The sequence below is a fragment of the Arachis duranensis genome, chromosome 1, assembly GCF_000817695.3.
Source record: "Arachis duranensis cultivar V14167 chromosome 1, aradu.V14167.gnm2.J7QH, whole genome shotgun sequence".
NCBI classification, from domain to species: domain Eukaryota; kingdom Viridiplantae; phylum Streptophyta; class Magnoliopsida; order Fabales; family Fabaceae; genus Arachis; species Arachis duranensis.
Window position 1 is genome coordinate 66,672,720 of NC_029772.3, and position 5,440 is coordinate 66,678,159.

At 35.9% G+C, this 5,440-nt stretch overlaps 1 non-coding gene across 1 annotated transcript; it reads left to right on the top strand.

Annotated features, from left to right (window-relative positions):
• Positions 1–920: 920 nt before the first annotated feature.
• On the top strand, positions 921–1,024 carry LOC127742505 (small nucleolar RNA R71). Its single transcript, XR_008003801.1, has one exon. It is a non-coding gene; the product is annotated as a small nucleolar RNA R71 (small nucleolar RNA).
• Positions 1,025–5,440: the final 4,416 nt, after the last annotated feature.

Consider the following 5,440-nt stretch of genomic DNA (forward strand, 5'->3'; position numbering starts at 1 on the left):
CTAATCATCTGTCGATTCTTGATCATGTCGGAATAGAATCCATTGATTCTTTTGCGTCTGCCACTACGCCCAACAATCGTGAGTTTGAAGCTCGTCACAGTCATTCAATCCCTAAATCCTACTCGGAATACCACAGACAACATTTAGACTTTCCAGATTCTCAAGAGTGACCGCCAATAATTCTAGCTTATACCACGAAGATTCTGATTAAGGAATCCAAGAGATATTCATTCGTTCTGAGGTAGAACAGAAGTGGTTGTCAATCACATTTTCATAGATGAGAATGATGATGTGTGTCACGGATCATCACATTTATCATGTTGAAGTGCAACGAATATCTTAGAACAATAATAAGCTGAATTGAATAGAAAATAGTAGTACTTTGCATTAAAACTTAAGGTACAGCAGAGCTCCACACCCTTAATCTATGGTGTGTAGAAACTCCACCGTTGAAAATACACAAGAGATGGTCCAGTAGTTTACCCATGTAATTTACTTCTGCCATTGCAGGGTTCTCAAGTAATTTACCCATGTAATTTACCTCTACCATTGCATGGTTCTCAAGATCATAAGCTTCTTCTTTAGAAGATGACTCTTTAGTACTGTTGGATGCATTTTGCCATCCATTCAGACTTTGAGAAATCATGTTGACTTGCTGAGTGAACATTTTATTTTGAGCCAATATGGCATTTAGAGTTTTAATTTCAAGAACTCCCTTCCTCTGAGGTGTCCCATTATTCACAGAATTCCTCTCAGAAGTGTACATGAATTGGTTATTTGCAACCATGTAAATGAGTTCTTGAGCTTCTACAGGCATTTTCTTTAGGTGAATGGATCCACCTGCAGAATGGTCCAGTGACATCTTAGAGAACTCAGATAGACCATTATAGAATATATCCAAAATGGTCCACTCTGAAAGTATGTCAGAAGGACACAGTTTGGTCATCTGCTTGTATCTTTCCCAAGCTTCATAGGGGGATTCACCATCTTTTTGTTTGAAGGTCTGAACATCCACTCTAAGCTTGCTCAGCTTTTGAAGAGGAAAGAACTTAGCCAAGAAGGCCGTGACCAGCTTATCCCAGGAGTCCAGGCTATCTTTAGGTTGTGAGTCCAACCATGTTCTAGCTCTGTCTCTTACAGCAAAAGGGAAAAGCATGAGCCTGTAGACTTCAGGATCTACTCCATTAGTCTTAACAGTCTCACAGATCTGCAAGAACTCAGTTAAAAACTGGTAGGGATCTTCTGATGGAAGTCCATGGAACTTGCAGTTCTGTTGCATTAGAGTAACTAGTTGAGGTTTCAACTCAAAATTGTTTACTCCAATGGAAGGGATTGAGATGCTTCTTCCATAAAAGTTGGAAGTAAGTGTAGTATAATCACCAAGCATCCTCCTTGCGTTATTGTTGTTGTTATTATTTTCGGCTCCCATCTCCTCCTATTTTTTGAAAATTTCTGTCAAGTCCTCTCCAGAGGGTTGTGCTTTAGCTTCCCTTAGCTTCCTCCTTAGGGTCCTTTCAGGTTTAGGATCTGCTTCAACAAGAATGTCCTTGTCCTTGCTCCTGCTCATATGAAAAAGAAGGGAACAGAAAATAATAATAGGGATCCTCTTTACCACAGTAAAGAGATTCCTTTATATTAGTAGAAGAAGAAAAGAATAGAAGAAGGAAAAGAGGAAAATTCAAACTCAGAGAGGAAGAGGGGGTTCAAATTTTAAGATGAAGAGAAGTGTTAGTAAATGAATAAATAAATAGAAAGAGATGAGAGAGAAGAGTTTTCAAAAATTAACTAAAATAAAAAAAATATTAAAGTTAAAATTCGAAAATTAAGAAATGGAATAAAATAAAAATTAAGAATTGATATAATTAGTTAAAAAGAATTTTTGAAAAAAGAGGGAGGTAATTTTTGAAAATTAGAGAGAGGAAAGTGGTTAGGTGGTTTTGAAAAAGATAAGAAATAAACAAAAAGTCAATTAGTTAGTTGAAAAAGATTTGAAAATTAATTTTGAGAAAGATATGATTTGAAAAAGATATTTTGAAAATATATGATTGAAAAAGATATTTTGGAAAAGATTTGATTTTTTTTTCAATTAAAATTGATTACTTGACTAACAAGAAACTAAAATATATGACTCTAGAATTTAAAGATTGAATCTTTCTTAACAAGAAAGTAAAAAACTTCAAATTTTTGAATCAATCACATTAATTGTTAGTAAAATTTTCGAAATTTTGAAATAAAGATGAGAAAAAGATTTTGAAAATAAATTTTAAAAATTTTCGAAAATAAAAAAAATGAAAAAGATTTGATTTTTGAAAAAGATTTTGAAAAGATAAGATTTTTAAAATTGAAAATTTGACTTGACTTATAAGAAATAGCTAAGTTTTAAAATTTTTTGACTAAGTCAACTCAAATTTTCGAAAATTATGAGAAAAATAAGGAAAAGATATTTTTTTGATTTTTTAATTTTTAATGTGGAGAGAGAAAAATACAAAAAATGACTCACAACATAAAAATTATGAATCAAAACACATGATGCATGCAAAAACTCTATGAATGTCAAGATGAACACCAAGAACACTATGAATGTCAAGATGAACATCAAGATTTATTTTTGAAAAATTTTCAAGAAAAGATAAACATGCAAGACACCAAACTTAGAAATTTTTAATGCTTAGACACTATGAATGCAAAAATGTACATGAAAAACAAGAAAATATGAAGATCAAACAAGAAGACTTATCAAGAACAACTTGAAGATCATGAAGAACACTATGCATGAAATTTTTCGAAAAATGCATAATTTTTAAAAACATGCAATTGACACCAAACTTAAAACTTGACTTTAGACTCAAACAAGAAACACAAAATATTTTTTTATTTTTTGATTTTCTAAATTTTTTGTATTTTTGAAAATTATATTTTTGAAAAGAAAATTACCTAATCTGAGCAACAAGATGAACCGTCAGTTGTCCAAACTCGAACAATCCCCGGCAACGGCGCCAAAAACTTGGTGCACGAAATTGTGATCATCAACAATGGCGCCAAAAACTTGGTAGCGCTCTCAAACGTGAATCACACTTTGTCACAACTTCGCACAACTAACCAGCAAGTGCACTGGGTCATCCAAGTACTAAACCTTACGTGAGTAAGGGTCGATCCCATGGAGATTGTTGGTATGAAGCAAGCTATGGTCATCTTGTAAATTTCAGTTAGGCAGATTATAATGGTTATAAATGGTTTTCGAAATTTATAATAAATAAAGCATAAAATAAAGATAGAGACACTTATGTAAATCATTGGTAAGAATTTTAGATAAGTGTATGGAGATGCTTTGTCCCTGTTGAATATCTGTTTTCCTACTGCTTTCATCCAATCCTTCTTACTCCTTTCCATGGCAAGCTGTATGTAGGGCGTCACCATTGTCAATGGCTACTTCCCATCCTCTCAGTGAAAATGGTCCAAATGCTCTTGTCACAGCACGGCTAATCATCTGTCGATTCTCGATCATGTCGGAATAGAATCCATTGATTCTTTTGCATCTGTCACTACGCCCAACAATCGTGAGTTTGTAGCTCGTCACAGTCATTTAATCCCTAAATCCTACTCAGAATACCACAGACAAGGTTTAGACTTTCCAGATTCTCAAGAGTGATCGCGAATAATTCTAGCTTATACCACGAAGATTCTAATTAAGGAATCCAAGAGATATTCGTTCGTTCTGAGGTAGAACGGAAGTGGTTGTCAATCACGTGTTCATAGGTGAGAATGATGATGAGTGTCATGGATCATCACATTCATCATGTTGAAGTGCAACGAATATCTTAGAACAAGAATAAGCTGAATTGAATATAAAATAGTAGTACTTTGCATTAAAACTTGAGGTACAGCAGAGCTCCACACCCTCAATCTATGGTGTGTAGAAACTCCACCGTTGAAAATACACAAGTGATGGTCCAGGCATGGCCGAATGGCTAGCCCCCATAAACGTGATCAAAGGATCATAAGGTAATCCAAAAATAATCCAAAGATGTCTAATACAATAGTAAAATGTCCTATTTATACTAGACTAGTTATTAGGGTTTACAGAATTAAGTCTAAATGTAGAAATCCACTTCCGGGGCCCACTTTGGTGTGTGCTTGAGTTGAGCTTGAGATTTAAACGTGCAGAGGCTTCTCTTGGAGTTAAACACCAAGTTGTAACGTGTTTTTGGCGTTTAACTCTGGTTTGTGACGTGTTTCTGGCGTTTTACTACAGAATGCAGCATGAAACTGGCGTTGAACGCCAGTTTGCGTTGTCTTGATTCGAATAAAGTATGGACAATTATATATTTCTGGAGAGCTCTGGATGTCTACGTTCCAACCCGTTGAGAGTGCGCCATTTGGAGTTCTGTAGCTCCAGAAAATCCATTTCGAGTGCAAGGAGGTCAGAATCCAACAGCATCAGTGGTCCTTTTTTAGCCTGAATCAGAGTTTTGCTCAGGTCCCTCAATTTCAGCCAGAAAATATCTGAAATCACAGAAAAACACACAAACTCATAGTAAAGTCTAGAAATTTGAATTTTGCATAAAAACCAATAAAAACATCCCTAAAAGTAGCTAGATCCTTCTAAAAACTAACTAAAAATAATGCCAAAAAGCGTATAAATTATCCGCTGATCAGCCACTACCCATTTTTCTGAGATCCCGATGGATATGCTTCTCCTGATTGGCTGTGTCATGGAGGGGAAGGAGGTATACTTCCCCCGGTTGATCAGGAGATGCATGTGGCACGCACACATCCGTGGCCTACTACCATTTCCCACCTTGGTCACCAGGATGATTGAGTTAGTCGATGCTCCATGGAGGGACGATGATGTGACACCACCACCCTCAGACGAGGATGACAAGGAGGTTACTATCTCGTGGGGTATGTGGGTGCATGAGAAGCCCCCATCCAGGCGCCGGTCTAGAGCTAAAGCAGCAGTAGAGGCAGTGACCTTTACCACCACCACGAGCACCCGAGCCAACCTACCTTCTGGTTCAACGCCTGTTTCGATTCATGGAGCGCAGTGAGAAATTGTTCTCTTTCTATGATTGTGATCCTTGATTTGTTTAATTCTATATGTCCCATTATTCCTTGTATTCATGCATTTATATGATTGAGGCCATTATTTCATTAGCTCACATTCCCAAATAAGCCTACCTTCTACTCACCATTGTTAGCCAATTTTGAGCCTACGCTTAACCCAATTGTTCTTTATTTTAGCACATTGAAAGCCTAAAGCGAAAAGCAATAAAAGTCCCTTTTTTGGATATTTGATTAGATTAGGCTAGTGAGAGTGCTTATTATTAAAGTATTAGGAGATTTGGGAACATTGGTTGGGATAGAAGGGTGTTTTGTATTTTTATATTTGGGAATTGGGTGCATAATAATAAACCACTATTTTATGGTTTATATTGTGTTC